Source organism: Ahaetulla prasina, chromosome 2, assembly GCF_028640845.1.
Source record: "Ahaetulla prasina isolate Xishuangbanna chromosome 2, ASM2864084v1, whole genome shotgun sequence".
Classification (NCBI taxonomy): domain Eukaryota; kingdom Metazoa; phylum Chordata; class Lepidosauria; order Squamata; family Colubridae; genus Ahaetulla; species Ahaetulla prasina.
In genome coordinates, this window is record NC_080540.1 from 171,556,247 (window position 1) to 171,573,116 (window position 16,870).

General features: G+C 40.5%; 1 protein-coding gene across 2 annotated transcripts in view; it reads right to left on the reverse strand.

The window, feature by feature from the left end:
- LPAR2 (lysophosphatidic acid receptor 2) overlaps positions 1–16,870 on the reverse strand; it is a 31,971-nt gene extending 15,101 nt beyond the window's left edge. The window contains exon 1 of one of the 2 annotated variants that reach the window (XM_058167508.1): positions 16,602–16,870. The gene's annotated coding sequence lies outside the window, so the exon portion shown is untranslated. Of the gene's footprint in view, positions 1–16,365; positions 16,513–16,601 lie in introns of those variants that run through there. The other variant, XM_058167509.1, reaches the window with a different exon arrangement.

Here is a 16,870-nt window from a genome sequence, read left to right on the forward strand (position 1 = left end):
CGTAGTGCAACTATGTAGCATTTCAGACTTGAAGACCAAAAGTTACTCTGAAATGCACTGAAGTACTCACATAGTACATACTACTTAAATTTCCTTAAAGCAGCTACATCTTTCATAAAATGCATGGGTGGTCTCTGCAGCTTACAGCATGATCCTGGGGAAAAACACATTTAAACTGTTGCAGTGAAGTCCTTTATGGGCACCCCCATACTCTCCAAAGCAGTTTTTAGCATCCTACAATAATGCAAAGTGCTGTATGTCTTCTTTCATAATATCTGATAGACACACAAACAACTCCAAACCCAGAGTTATTGCTTTCAAAAAGAGAAGAACTAGTACAGACTAATATAAAGTAAGAAAAGAAAAAAAGAAATCAAAGGGTAAGCTACAATTGCAAGAAGTGGGGGTGAGGCAGAGAAAATAGAGCTTTTGATCTTTTTTTACAGCAATTATTAAGTCCAATGATATATTTATGTCTTACTCTATGGTTGCAACATAACTCTTTTCTTTCTATAATCTATTCTGTCTAATAACCAAAACAGTAAATGTTGCCTAAATGTCTAATCTGTAGTTAGAGGGAATCAACTAGACAAAGTGTTTTCCATTTTAGGCAAAAATGTTCAGGTTTGAAGTAGTAGTGGGGAAGGAAGCACATGAACAGAAGGATGTGGTTTCCAAAAATGAGAAGCTGATAGGAGATGAGGAATAACAGGGAGTATCACACTAGCCTTCACTTCACCCACCAAGTTTTTGCTGAAGATGCAGAACCCTTGGGATAAGACAGAAGCCAAGCTGGGGAGGGAAAATGCCCATATCTGATAAGAAACCCTTCCTCAGAAATATTTCCTCCCTAAACTGGATATGTAGGAGATGGAGATGCTAAAAGATTTTCTGCAACCACAGCTGCTCTGACTCACAAAATATCAAAAAATAATGCTGCTTTGAGTTTTGTTTATCATTCTGTAACAAAACTGCCATTCCAATACATTTTCATGTATTACCAGCTGCAACCGCTATCCTTTTACTGGCACTCATTACAAGTTAGTAACTCCCAAGACAGATGCCTGTTAAAAGTCTCAAAGGGTGAAAAATATGTAAATGGAATGCTGCTATTGCCAAAAAAAAACCAACACAACAACTAAAAAAACTAAAAAAAAAATCTAGGTATAAGGTTTTGGCCAGAGTTCTCCTTGGTTAAGAATGTCGACAACTGTAGTCTAATTTCAGGCTGGACAAAACTAGCTAAGTGTAATTGCTATGTAGTTCTAGGAAACCTACAACTGAGTTCATGCTGCTTGCTAAGCCAACATTTGTGTAACCATGATTTATTGAACAAATTAGCTTGCTGGACTGATATAGTGAACTAAGGTAGAACCAGACAAAGGACATGATAGATGATCATGATCCAGATCCATGGCCCTGAACATTCCACTTCCAGATTTTGTCTTTAAAAAAAGGGAAGTACTGAATTACGAGCATCTAATCCAGAGTTGTCAAACATATTTCACGCCCATGCCCGGTTTAGCGAAGGGGAAAAAAAGTCCCGATATGTCACATGATGCCACCGTTATGATGTGAGTTTGACACACCTGATCTAATCCGATAATCTCGTATCGGTCTAGATTACTAGGTAAATCAAGGATCTCAGGGTGTAGAGTTCATAATTTAGTCATGCTGGTTAGCTAGGGGAACTAAGTAGAATCAACAACAGGTAGTCGTCAGTTTACAACCACAATTGAGCCCACCATTTATGTTGCTAAGTGAGATATTTGGTAAGTGAGTTTTGCCCCACTTACGACCTTTTTTTGCCACAGTTGTTAAGTGAATCACTGCAATTGTTAAGTTAGTAACCATGGCTATTAAGTGAATCTGGCTTCCCCACTGACTTTGTCAGAAGGTCAAAAAAGATGATCACATAATCTCGAGACACTGCAACCATCACAAATATGAGTCCTCTGCATTTTGATCACGTGACCATGGGGAAGCTACATTTGTTGTGTGAAAAATGGTAATAAGTCACTTTTTTCAGTGATGTTGTAACTTGGAACCATCACTAAATGAATTGTTGTAAGTTGAGGACTACCTGCATTCTGCATAATTGCTCAGAAGTTATGATTTAAATCTTGAGTTAGGTCTTGGTGGTTCATGGCCACAAAAGGTATTTAAAGGGGGTGCGTGGTGAAGAAAAGGTTGAGAACCACTTTACTAGGGGAAAATTTGAACTTGCTTGAGCCAATAAAACTACAGTAGAACCTCTGGTCATGAACGCTTCTGATCACGACCAAATCGGGTTCTGACCCAAAAATTCAACAAATTTTTGAATCTGGTCATGAACAATACTCGGGTGGCAATCAAACACGGCTGCAGCCGATTTCCCATTCCACGCCATTTTTTTTGTAAGCGCCAAATTTCTTGTTGTTTTTGTTAGGGTTCAGGTCATGACCAAATTGGGTTGTGACCAAAGTTATGGAACAAATTATGGTCGTAACCAGAGGTTCTACTTGTATGGCAGAAGTGAATCTTGAGCCTGGCACTTTCAGTTTTGCACTTATAATTATCTATATATTTCTGGACAGTCAAAACAATTAACTTAAATTGAAACCAGCATGCAATGTTCGCCAATGATACCTTTGCCGGGGGGAGGGGGGAAAATTAAAAGATTTAATCCAGTTGCACAGAAGAATTCTTGAGTAAAGCATCTCATTTCCGTCTTCCATTTGTTTACATACTATGCTATTTCACAATTTCACAAAATATACTTTCATAGCCTGATTAGTTCATCCCGAGCTCAGGCAACTCAGCAAGGGCAGCCAGATGCCAAGGAAGAATTTGAATAAACAGATTCTGGGATAACTTTGGGGATGACTCCTATTACCCAATACGATTGTATCATTGTCCTGGGCAAAGGAAAGAAATTGCAATTACAGGTAGTCCACAACTTACAACTGTTCAAAGTTACACCACCACTGGAAAAAAAAAAACTCGTGATCATTTTTCACACTTGCTACCATTGCAGTATCCTCATAGTTCACGGGATCAAAATTTGGATGCTTGACAACTGGCATGTATTTATGACGGTTGCTGTGTCCCGAGGTCATGTGAGCATCTTTTGGGATCTTCTGACAAGCAAAGTGAACGAGGAAGCCAGATTCATTTAACATCTGTGTTACTAACTTAACAACGGCATTGATTCACTTAACAACTGTGGTAAGAAAGGTCATAAAATGGAGCAAAACTCACTTGCTGTGTTGCTTAGCAATGGAAATTCTGGAATCCATTGTGGTCGTAAGTCAAGGACAACCTATATAGCAGGGATAATGGAAAATAGCTATATCTTTCATATATTCTCTTAAAGATGTCGTGTTCAAACTGAAACAATCCAGAGGTTCTGGATTTGAAATGCAACGTATCTTGAAACATATCAGTTAGGAAGAACTACTTTAAAGAAGATGGGAAAAGGTGGCTCTTTTGACTGCCCTCCATTTTATAATCACAACCTTGTGTGGTAGGACACACTGAAAAACAACAGGCAAAGGTTGTTTGGGATGAATTTAGTGCAGAGTTACTGAACTCCTATTGACGCTGTAGTTGGGTTCTCACATTCTGCTAAGCCAAAATTATGCTTTTCAAGCTACAATTGCTGAGTTAATGCAACATCAGATCCAAAGAAACACACTGTGGTTTAATATAATGTGTGAACCCAGCAAGTGGGTATTTCAGTTAAATCGCAATTTAAATCCAGGAATCTCACTATCCTGGAATGATAGCATCCATAATTCTTTTCTAAGAACTGATAGAGCTGAAGTTCAAAATACCTCCCCCATATTAATATTTTAAACTCTTCTATCTGCTTAATATCATTTCAAAATTAGTTTTATGTTTGCGTTTGTCTTTATCTATACTTGATAGCAAATATTCAACAAATTTTTGAATCTCTATTATAAAGCAAAGAAAAGATTTTATGTGAGTTTCTGGTAATATGTCACCTCTTTATATTTCTTGCAAGCAGTCTATACATGGGGTCAGAATTGATGGATGCCAAAAAGGATTAAATGGAGATCTGTGACTAAGTATGGGAGAAGGACACCATCTGGAATTCTTTTTGTTGTGTTACTGAGGATCACTCTTCAGAGGACCTTTGAGGTGATATTCAGTTTATAGGTGTGGTAGAGTCCAGTAGTGTTTCATTCTGTGATCAGAACATTTAATTTGTAAACAATATAAATTATTTCTCCAGAGAAAAAAGAGCTGGTAGAGGTTTTGCTCTTAGACATTTAGGGGATTCTTGGATGTCATCCTTGATTTCTTCAAGATTTCACAGGCCTCCTAAGTGTACATCACAGCCCCCCAGGTTGAGAACCACTTTGCCCTAGAGGAAGTATAGCGAATAGGCTATAATGTGAAAAGTGCAACAGGATTCTCACCAGGTGTGCTATTCAGCAGGTTCTGACAGATTATGGAGAACTGGTAGAGGAAATTTTGAGTAGTTTGGAGAACTGGCAAATACTACCTCTGGCTGGCTCCAGAATAGGGAGGGAATGGGGATTTTGCAGTATCCTTCCGCTGCCATGCCCACCAAGCCACATCCCCAAGCCACACCACGCCACCAAACCACTCCCACAGAACCAGTAGTAAAAAAAACTGAATTCCACCACTGATTCTCACAGTGATTGCATCTGAATGGTATCAGTGATATCAAATGTCTCAAGATCATTTCCATAGCCATTTACACATTTTATTGATCAGATAGTTTCTTATTTTTTGTATCACTGCCAGAATATTCCCCAGGAAACCTCCCTCCCCCACTTTATCTCTATATAAAATGAGATTTTCAGAGTTAAATTCTGGCAAATAAAGCTGTTTAAATTGACAAGGACATAGTGTAGGTTGACAATTCCACCCTGCCAGGGTGCAAAATCAGTGTACGAAGGGCATGCCACATGTAGTGTCATATGTATGTGTCCTCAAAATTTAACTTGGTGAAATCCAAATTTTTGTACTACCAGTTCTGTGGGTGTGGCTTGGTGGGCATGGCAGGAGAAGGATACTGCAAAATCTCCATTTCCTCCCCATTCCTGGGGGAAGGATATTGCAAAATCTCCATTCCCACCCTACTATGGGACCAGCCAGAGGTGGTATTTGCCAATTCCCTGAACTGCTCAAAATTTCTGCTACTGGTTCTCCAGAACCTGTCAGAACCTGCTGGATTTCACCCCTGACTTTAACCCAGAGGAAACAATTTAACATAATAATGCAGGGCAGTACCTTTAGAAGCCATCATTGCTAGCCAAATGACATTAGCTGCTCTTTCTCTCCAGCCCTGTCCTGGGATATGAGCTGATGCCAAACCTGAAACCCAAGTAGGCATGTTTCCAAAATGCTATACCACAACCCAGATCTCAATGCCATCTCACTCAAGACACAAGGGAGGGTCTATTGTAAGCAGGCTTACCCCTCAAAGCTACCAGCCCGGTACCTGAAAGGAAAAGGGGAGGGTGGGAGGCATCGGAAAGGGCGACCCCCCCCCAGCTCCAATCCGTATCGATGGAGAGCCCTCCCTAGCTGCAAGCAACAATCATAGATCCAAGAAAAATCAAGATAAAAGAAACAACTTTACCTGAAAGGAAAGGAAAGAGAACCAAAATCCAAAATAAGAAAAGGATATCCAGGGAATAATATAGTTCAGCTCTAAAGCTCTGGAGCTAAAAATTAAGCGACCATAGCTGAGGCTGAGTTGAAAAATGCTGGGGAATGTCACCAGGGAGGCGGATCCTCAGAAGTTTTTTTCAACTCAGAGACCATAGAGCTAGAGACTGGAATAACCCAAATGGCGCCTCCCATTGCCACACTATGGAGAAGCTTCCTTCTATAATGCATCTTGTTCACTTCTTGTATAGAAGTGTGCAGCTTGTAACCGAACATTAGGACATAACACATTTTGAAGCAATACTCATTGCCCTCTAAAGACGCACAGAGAAACATAATTAAGCCCAGAATCTGAAATTATCTCATGGCCACTGGCTATGCAGTATTGAATTTTCTTTAGTCATCTACTTTATTTGAGCTTTCTCTCTGGCAGGCTCTGCAATGTGCTACAACACCATTTCAGTCAGCAGAAGAGCATCAGCCATTACTTTACATCAACTGATTGCTTTCTTTTTAAAGTGCTGAGTGAGTTATGATGAAAATAACTAGAAAGGGCCAGATGGGTTATTAATACCTGACCACCCCTCACAGGACTTTTAAAATCTATTGTCTCTTTTCCCAAGTTGGCACCTTCCAGCTGTCCTAGCACATCTGGAAGATACCAATGGGAGAAAGGTAGATCTTCCTAATGCCAAGATAATGCTGAACACAAATCATAAAGCTTGGCAAAAGAGAAGAGATTGCAATTGGTTCATTTTCCATTGACGTCATAATGGCAGCAGTTGTCAAAGGGATGTGACTAAAGGGTTTGGTGGAGTAGGCAGATTTACTTTTAATATTGAATGGACAAGGGTTTTTTTTCCTTAAACTAGTCTTCTAATGATCTTTTTAATCCAAAGGGTCCTTTGGATGGGCCAATGCCACCAATTCAGAGGGGAAGAAAGGACAGATGAGCGAGTAAGAATCTCCCTAGAAATGTTCTTTCCCTCCTTACTACCTTTTCCATTAATGTAGTGGTGAAGAAATAACAAACCTCCAAAAACCGGGATCTCTTTTTATTCTATTTCTGGCTTTTACTTTGTATGAGGTCTCTAGCCATCCTTTTAGGATGGGAAAGCAAAATGCCGATCACAGTGAACACAACCAACCCCAACCAACTCATTTCATAGCGAAGCGAAGCAAAAACGTGAACAATTTGCTGAAGAATTTGAATCTAAGGTGGAGAAGGGGCCAAACTTCTATTTCACAGAAGGTTAAACTGTGGAGGCTAAAGAAGCAGCAGCAATAAGTCCAAAATCATGCATAATAGCAAAGGTGAGGTCAGAAGCTGGAAACACAAATCAGTATTTCTGAACCTATAACTTTTCCAGCAGTGAGTCATTTCCAGAAAGGCATGAGACAACTAATAGATAATTAATTTACACGAATATTGGAGCAAAGGATTTGGAGGTAGGTTTCACAATTGCTATCCCCCCCCCCACTTTTTTTTTTACTAGTTCTTGTACAGTATGACTCCTTTGGCATGCAAGTAGTTTGTGGCTGGTGAACGGGTTTCCATTGTGATTTACTGAGAAGTACTGAAGGCACTTTCAAAGAAGTTTCATTGCCATTTTCCTACACATCCCACATTTTCCTCTGAACAGGTTTTACTGGGGTGATGATGGCGGTGTTAACAGTGATTTCATTTTCCCCGAAACCTGCCAAACGTGTTTAAGCAGAGGTAGCCCCAGAACAAGATGTACAAGACACCAGCGCTCCTCCGCCCTCCATACCAAAGGACATTCCTAGTTTGTAACCAATGGCTTCAAAGCTTGAGGGACCCAAAACTGCAGCTGCAAAAATGGAGGCAGAATAAATGGACAAGGAATTCAGATATCCCTCTTTGAAATGCAGGGAAGGAGAGATAAAAGTTGGAGTTGTTGACAGGTAAATCCTTCCCTGATTTGCAAGGATGCCTGTCCTTGCTTTGCAATTAGCAGCAGCTGACCTTGGGACTTAGCATAGGGTGGGGGTGGCCACAAACAAGACTAGACTCAACAATAAAAGGATCTCACTGGTATGATATGACAAACAAAGAAGCCGAGAGCTGCTATTCAAAAACAGGCTGCTCAGTTCTAGCTTCTTAGATGTAGTTGAAAAGAACAGACAGTTTATGGATTTACAGCAGGACTTGAATCCCAATATGGCCAAGAGGAGTAAAAACAAATAAAATTCTGGAGTTTATTTTTTGCCATGTTGGAACACAGTTGTTATTCAATGATCGTTGGTTTTTTTAAAAATTTTGTTAACTCAGTACTAAAATATTTCAAAGACTTATGTATCTAAGGTATTTCTAAGATATTGGATACTTCTTTGTATTCCTGTAGAGTACGAATACACAGTAATTTGGGGCTTTTTTACATTAAATGTTAAACCTTATACTTCTGCTAAATATTGCAGCTTCTTTTTTCAGGAGTGTGCTATGTTTGAGAAAGTTAATATTACATACATCTACAGATGTTATAAATTAATAACATCTCCCTATATTTAATTGTCTGATTTTATTATTCATGAGTTAAGTTTCTATAATTTTACACTTTTTTTACTATATACTGTACTTCTATAAATAAGAAAAAAGGGACAATGAACATTCTAGTTTAAAAATGTTTTAGAAATAAAAGTTTTGGGGAGATATTAATTTCTAAAATATCCAATATTTCTCCTATTTTTAACTGTTCATGTATTTTTTGGAAGCCTGTCATTTATTTTGTCAATAAATTACTGTTTTCCAATCATGATTTTATTAACTGCTAATTGTAAGGGTTTTTTAAAATTATTCTCTGGTTTATGCATTTGCCTTGTAGTAGTTCTTTCAGAGCCTTTCATGTTATTTTAAAAGCTTCGCATAATTTTCTTTGTTCTGCTGCTTGATTAATATAAGATTAAAACCCTAAGCACTAGAACAAAAATCTGTGTCAATATTTAACTACAGAATTGCTATAGGTAAAACTATGGCCTTTTCAAAATTAAATGTCTCATGTCAGGCCCTCCCTATGGAGATCCTAGAAAAAGTTTTTTACAGAATGGTAAAAGAATGATGAAACACTGTATTCAATTCAAAAACAAATCCAATGTTCAATAGATAGATAATCTAGTTCTCGGAAAAAGAGAGAGGAATCTATCTCTAAATTATTTTCTCAAACTAGATCATCCCATTCCATCCATTTTGAAAGATTTATTAAATATATATGCTGCCTATGTCATTATCCAAAATAACATCAGTGAGAACAGTGTATAGATGTTGAAAATATGATTTGAATAAGTACTTAAGCCATTTATTCTTTAAAAAGACATCTAGAATAACAAGCAACATTATGAACAAGTATAGCTATGTAGCAATTCTATAACATGCATCTACTTTAACATCCCGAATGATCTTTTTGAGTTTTACAATCAATATAGAACTGGCCAAATAAAAATCAATTTAGATAGTCCTCAACTTACAACCATTCATTTAGTGACCGTTCAAAGTTACAATGCACTGAAAAAGTGACTTATGCCTGTTTTCACACTTACAACTATTGCAGCATCCCAATGGTCATATGATCAACATTCAGGCACTTGGCAACTTGCATGTATTTATGATAGTTTCACTATCTTGGGATGATGTGATCACCATTTGCAACCATTTGGAAGCTAGCTTTCAACAAGCAATAGAGGAAGCTGGATTCACTTAATGACTGCATGAATCACTTAATAACTGCAGTGATTCACTTAACAACTGGGGCAAAAAAGGTTGCAAAATGGGGCAAAACTCAACTTAACAACTTTCTTGCTTAAGAAACAGAAATTTAGGGCTCAATTGCGGTCGTAAGTCAAGGACTACCTGTGTATAGAATAAGATTTTTATAAGAATTCTTTAGCTCGTAATAAATAATAGAGCAGCAATTAGAATATAAAAAATTGTGGCTTTGTGGAATCATATGAACTATTTTTGTGTAAAACAGTTAAAATAATTTACAAATCACCCATAAACAAGTTTTGAGAGATTAATATTAAAAGTTACCTTTCTCAATGTAAAACACAATCTCAAAAATATATATGTTATTACTGGAAATATATAAATGCACAGAAAACTCTTCTCTAGGTTTGAAAAATGCATGGGAGATTGATCTGGAAAGCAGTTTATACAGTATTTAAAATTTTTGCATCAATGGCATTTAAATGCTTCATAAAGCATTGCCCTGGTATCCCAAAATTACCTCAAAACAACAATTATTAGCTGTTTAACCTTCATGGAAAAAATGTTTTTGATAAATTGAATGTTATAATGAAAGAAAAATAATAATTTTACATATGAATTTACATATATTTGATGGAAAGGATATGGGGTAAAGTATTTATAAGTATAGTGGTTAAGATACCTGTTGTGACCCAGGCCCAGGTATGTAGTAGTAGACGCAATCAGTTCAAAAACAGGCTTTATTAGAACAGCTGAAAATTAACTGTTGTTTGGGATGAGTTTGATTCTGTGGCTCTCGAGGACGTGGACAGGTTGCTGGGGAGGCTGCATGCCACTACATGTTTACTGGACCCGTGCCCCTCCTGGCTGGTGCTGGCCACTCAGGAGGTGACACGAAGCTGGCTCCGGGGAATTATAAATGCTTCTCTGATGGAGGGGATCTTTCCCGCCGCCTTGAAAGAGGCGGTGGTGAGACCCCTCCTCAAGAAGCCTTCCCTGGACCCAGCTATTTTGGGTAACTACCGTCCAGTCTCCAACCTTCGCTTTGTGGCGAAGGTTGTAGAGAGTGTGGTGACGTGGCAGTTCCCCCAGTACCTGGAGGAAGCTGTCTATCTAGACCCGTTCCAGTCCGGCTTCCGGTCCGGGTATAGCACGGAGACAGCTTTGGTCGCGTTGGTGGATGACCTCTGGAGGGCCAGGGATAGGGGTTGCTCCTCTGCCCTGGTCCTGTTAGATCTCTCATCGGCTTTTGATACCATCGACCATGGTATCCTGCTGCGCCGGTTGGAGGGGTTGGGAGTGGGAGGCACCGTTTATCGATGGTTCTCCTCCTACCTCTCCGACCGGTCGCAGACGGTGTTGACAGGGGGGCAGAGATCGGCCGTGAGGCGTCTCACTTGTGGGGTGCCTCAGGGGTCGATTCTCTCGCCTCTCCTGTTCAACATCTACATGAAGCTATTGGGCGAGGTCATCAGTGGCTTTGGGGTGAGGTATCAACTGTACGCTGATGATACTCAGCTGTACTTTTCCACCACGGGCCACCCCAACGAAGCTGTCGAAGTGCTGTCTCGTTGCCTGGAGGCTGTACGGGTCTGGATGGGGAGAAACAGACTCAGACTCAATCCATCCAAGACGGAGTGGCTGTGGATGCCGGCATCCCGGTACAGTCAGCTGCAACCGCAGCTGACTGTTGGGGGCGAGTCACTGGCCCTAACGGAAAGGGTGCGCAACTTGGGCGTTCTCCTGGATGGACGGCTGTCGTTTGAAGATCATTTGACGGCCGTCTCCAGGAGAGCTTTTTACTAGGTTCGCCTGGTCCGCCAGTTGCGCCCCTTTCTTGACCGGGATGCCTTATGCACGGTCACTCATGCTCTCGTCACTTCTCACCTGGATTATTGCAATGCTCTCTACATGGGGCTACCCCTGAAGTGCACTCGGAGACTCCAGCTAGTCCAGAATGCAGCTGCGCGGGTGATTGAGGGAGCACTACGTTGCTCCCGAGTAACACCACTCCTGCGCAGTCTGCACTGGCTACCTGTGGTCTTCCGGGTGTGCTTCAAGGTTTTGGTTACCACCTTTAAAGCGCTCCATGGCTTAGGGCCCGGGTACTTACGGGACCGCCTGCTGTTACCACATGCCTCCCACCAACCCGTGCGCTCTCACAGAGAGGGTCTTCTCAGTGTGCCGTCCGCCAAGCAGTGCCGGCTGGCGGCCCCCAGGGGAAGGGCCTTCTCTGTGGGAGCACCTACTCTCTGGAACGAACTTCCCCCCGGTTTACGCCAATTGCCCGACCTTCGGACCTTTCGCCGGGAACTGAAAACTTATTTATTTATCCAAGCGGGACTGGCCTGATTTTTTCAATTTTTCAATTTTCAATTTTTTCAATTTTAAATTTTATTGGGTATTTTATATGGTCAATTGGACGGTTTTAATTTCGGCCTTTATTGAATAAGTTTTTTAATTGTTATTTTAGTGTGTATATTAATTGTTTTAATGTAGGCTGTACACCGCCCTGAGTCCTTCGGGAAAAGGGCGGTATAAAAGTTTAATTAAATAAATAAATAAATAAATAAATAAACTCATTCTCACAGTAGTCCAAACTAAATCAAAGCAAATTCTTCATAACACAATTCTTCAGTCTTATCACCAACCTTGGTGATAAACTGCCAAAGGCTTTTCTTGGCAAAAGTTCAAAAGCAGATGACACCGACAAGAAATAAATGCAGCAAGACAAGGAGCAAGGCTATCAATGTTTTCTGGCAAAGAGCCCAAACGCCTTTGCTGGTCTTTTAAGCCTTATGGGAGGGGCCAATCATCTCTTGGCCCTACTCCCGAGTTGTCCTCTTTGCTTGAGCTGCTCTTGCCTTCTAGCAGCTCTTCTCAAGCATGCATTAGGAACAGGCTCCTCCTATTCCTTTGCCTCACTACTGTCAGCCTCTGGAGGCTCCAGAGTCCATACATCACTCCCAGATGGCCCTGGCCCCGCCTCTGACGCAGAACCCTCATCCGGGCCTTCCCCAGCCTCCAGGACTGGCCCATGTTCTTCCTCAGCCTCATGGCTGTCTGACTCAGCTTCCAGCTTTGCAGGCTGCTGGCAGGCCACAACAATATCAGGCTAAAATCCAGGAGACTATGAGTTCTAGTTCCACCTTAGGCTGACCTTGGGCCAGCTCTCTCCGCCTGAAGAAGCATCGGTTCTGAAATCTTTCCACGAAAACTGCAGGGACTAGTCAAGGCAGTCGCCAGGAGCTTTGGTAACTAAATTATTAATTGCTCAACATTGAAAATAGTTGGGTAATTTATCAATTTTTAAAAATTGAATAAAATTTGGTCAATAGTTCTACTTGAAAAAAATATCACAAAGTTCCTAACTTGAAAAAACTGGATGACAAACCCTCATTTTGCAGGCTCTAATGAGAGAATAATTGATAATAAATCTTCTGTCAGCTGGATATGTAGAAATTATAATATGATTTGTAAAGAAATAGAAAATGCTGATGCTGAACTGGTAAAATGCCAATTAAAATGTACAGTTGATTAAAATAAAATATATAAAAAAGAAAATGTCAGAAAGAAAGAAAGGAAAACAAGTTTTGGAGACCTGCGAACTGCATGCAATTTTATGGTTGTTAATTTACACTGAAAAGCTTAAATGAAGAGGAACTTTCTTACAGAAATGTTTAACAATGCATCCTAGAAGTTTCTTATACTGTGCACTTAGGGGGTTTTTCTTAAGAAGATGGATATTATTGCATAAGAACCTGCTGGATTTCAACGCTGCTTCAAAGCATTGAAGAATTATAAAGCATACACAGTTCAAACCTGGGGGTAAAAATGAACTTTCAAACTAATATGAAGTCAGAGTTGAAAACCTGAATGTCTGAGAACATTTGTTTCACCCCCCAGCCAACTACATCTCAAATACAGAGAAGTGTGAAACCAGAATGAAGTTCCCCCAAATGTTTGCTCTTTTGGCCATCTTTGAATCATTATATTTGTCACCTCAAATGTTGTGGTAAATAATGTTGTGGTAATAATCCATTCCTGCAAATCCTCCTCCCCCCAAATATTAATCTAATCATTAGAATTGGAGATGGACAAGAAATAATTATATTATTTATTTTCAATAATGAACATTTTTTCTCTCTTTCTCTCTCACACAAACGAAAGACTTCTACAATTCTGCAGTATCATGAACTGCCCAGCGCAGGCCAAAAGCCTGAACAGTTTTGAACTCTTCCACTGCTTGCACAAATCTGGATAAGTTTAAAAAAGTTGCGAGTCCTTCTCTCAGTTGCTTGCAACACCTTGGGAATTGCAACTCACTGTTCAAGAAACCCTGAACTAAAAATGTTTCCAATATCTTAGAATTCCTCTCCTTCAATCCTAGCTATGAGGGTGACATATCTATCTCTGTCTTAAATCAATTGATTAAATTATAAATTTATGGTTGTTTGAGGAGTTGTAGCAGAAGTATTACTAAAGGTGATAAATTCATCCAAGGCTTCAGTCTGAACCTGACAGATGATGGAGGACCATGGAGGATGTGTTATGAGCCAGATAATATTCATTACTGACAAATGAGAATAGAATGTTCATTATGTGGTGTCAGGAATGCTTTCATTGGCTCTCAAGAGAAATAATGACCTTTGATGATTTTTTTTGGAAAAGGACATAGGCCTTTTCCTATCTTTCAAATGGACGAGAATAGTGACTCCCCCCCCCAACCTTTTGAGCATCAGGGACTGGTTCCATGGAGAGAGGGTTTTTGTGGACCAGAGTGGGCATGGCTTCGTGCGCTGCCTGCATCCTGTGAATAGAGTGTTGCTTGTTCACATGGCCTAGTTTTTGGTATGCTGCAGACCGATGCCGGTCCTTGGACCAGGGGTTGGGGACCCCAGACTAGAACTCTGACCACATGACACATGGGATGATGGGAATTCTCCAACACACCTGGGGAGTGCTGGCTGAAAAAGACTGATGCCAAATAAAAAAAAACATGCAGCATATATGGATATAAATATTAAGGCTAGTTCAGGATAGTTTCCTCTTTCTGGAGAAAAAAACCACCACTCTCTTATTTCAGGTTACACCATTTCACCCAGTGGTGGGATTCAGCCAGTTCGCACCACTTCGGGAGAACCGGTTGTTAACTTTCTGAGCAATTTGGCAAACTGGTTGTTGGAAGAAATCATTAGGGCAGAGAATCGGTTGTTAAATTACTTGAATCCCACCACTGATTTCACCTCACAAGCAAATATTTTGAAAAAAATAAAATAAAATTGACTTAATCACTTCACAACACTATCCTAACCGGTATCAACTATCTGAGTACTCTACTCAATTAATCAGCTGAAATCTTCTTCATATTGAGTGTATTGAGGGTATTCATCTATGTGAAAGGACAGACTCGTGTGGAAGGAGGAAGAGACTAGGAAATTAAAAGAGAAAATCCATGTTCAGTCAATATACTCATCTAGGCCCTGTACATCTGGTAAAGGTAAAACTAAGAGTAAGGCATAAAGACACAATGGCTTTTACCAGACTAAGGAGCCTGCACTCCTTATGTCCTTCAGATCCAGGAGGGTGGTTTTATCCAAGGCTAATTCTTCTTTCTGGCCTCCCAATACAAAAAGAAAAAGCTACAGCAACTCCTAAATAGGTTTAATTTAAGTACAGCATCTCTTCTCCTTCCCTACTTCTCTTTTATGGGCATGTTGACCAGAGGATCTCCCCCACCCAAACAGTAAAAACAGTATTATTTTTTAATCTGAAAAAAAAAATTAAGCCAGGATTCAGCAGTAATTAGCCAATGAAGAAATGGTTGTGGTACTTATTACACAAGAAATCAGGCATAGCTTTGATTTCCTGATTCCTTTGGTGCCAGGCCAGTGGGCACATTCATTTATTGATAGATTTCATTTACATCCCACTTCTCTTCTATACAACAGGACTTCTACTTTATCCCACAGCAACAATCGTATGACACAAACTGGGTTTAGAGACAGCAACTTGCTCAAAGTCACTGTATAGGATTCCATGGCTGAGGGACTCCCTCATGTCAGCCCAACGTTTAAAGTGCTACCCTGTTTCCCCCAAAATAAGACATCCCCTGATAATAAACCCAATCGGGCTTTTGAGTGCATGGCAATACAGGCCAAGCGCTTGTTTCAGGGTTCAAAAAAATATAAGACAGGATCTTATTTTCAGGGAAACACGGTACCACTCAAGCAGCCAAAATATATCACATAAATACTTTCTTCCGCATGGTTTGTACCACATTACCTTCAAACTTTATGTGAACACACCCTAACCTTTTGAATTAGCACCTGTGATTCCTGGCTCCATTTTAACCTTCAGCCAAACCTATGCCTAAAAATCCTGGCTAGCTGGCAACTTTCTTCCAAATAAAGGATTCAATGAACAAACAAATCAAGTTCCGCTCTAAGCGTGGCTTCCAATATTATCTTTCATGCTATCTTATTGCTGTACATAGTTCTGCAACTCCACTTAATGGAAAAATAACACACAAAAGAGGAACCCTTATATACAGCATGGAAATAAGAGAACTAGAATTGTTAGCATGAAACTTCAGTGTTTGAGGGAATGATGGATGCAGAATGATATGAGTGATTCCCCCTCCCCATCAGAATAGTGCCACCACCCAATGAAAATCTTCGCCCATCTCTACTAACCATGTGGACCAGAAACCTATTTTCTACAAACCAATCCCGAGATTCTTAAAATCCCAACCAACTGGGAAGAAGCCATTTCTTGCCCCATGCCTGATGAAACCAAAATATCTTCCTTCTTCCTGGACCAGAAGAACCGAAGCCGTTTTTTAAAGCTGTATTTTCCCAAAGCGAGTTAAGACTCGTTTTCCAAGGCTAAACCTTTCAATTAACCCGAATTTCCCTGCCCTTCCTCCTTCCCGAAGTCGCGAGTTGCGAGAGCGGGTTCTGCGGAGGAAGACCCAGCCAGCATCCCTGCCTACTTACTTGGAATTCTTGGGGAGCAGTTCTTTCCCGAGGGAGGAACAAACAAACAAACAAAAAAGCCCGAGAAAAGACTTCTCTATCCTGCAACAGGCAAGAGAGGCTAAAACAAATTACAGCGGACCAACTTTCATTGTTTCAAAGCAAGCTGCTGGCTGGCTGGCTCTTTGCCCATGCAAACTTTCCGCGCCCTGCTGCGACCCTCCCTTTTTCTTTGCATTGAAGCGGAAAGCCCTTACCTGAGCACAGGAGCACACACCTCCGACACTCCGGTGTGGCCTTTTTGTTTCGTTGTGTTTTGTTTTACCGCTGATCTCCCCACCCCTGGGAGCGAAGGTGCTTGCTTGAAGGGAAGCCCTTAGCCATTGGGTGGGCAGCTTCGGCCTCTCCTTTATTCTCCTTTCCTTGGCTTTTCAACAACACAACAAAAAACAAAACCTGGAAGGAAAAAGCCGCCACCACGCCGAGTAACCTCTTGTCACCGTGGAAGCCTTTGGAAATGGTGATT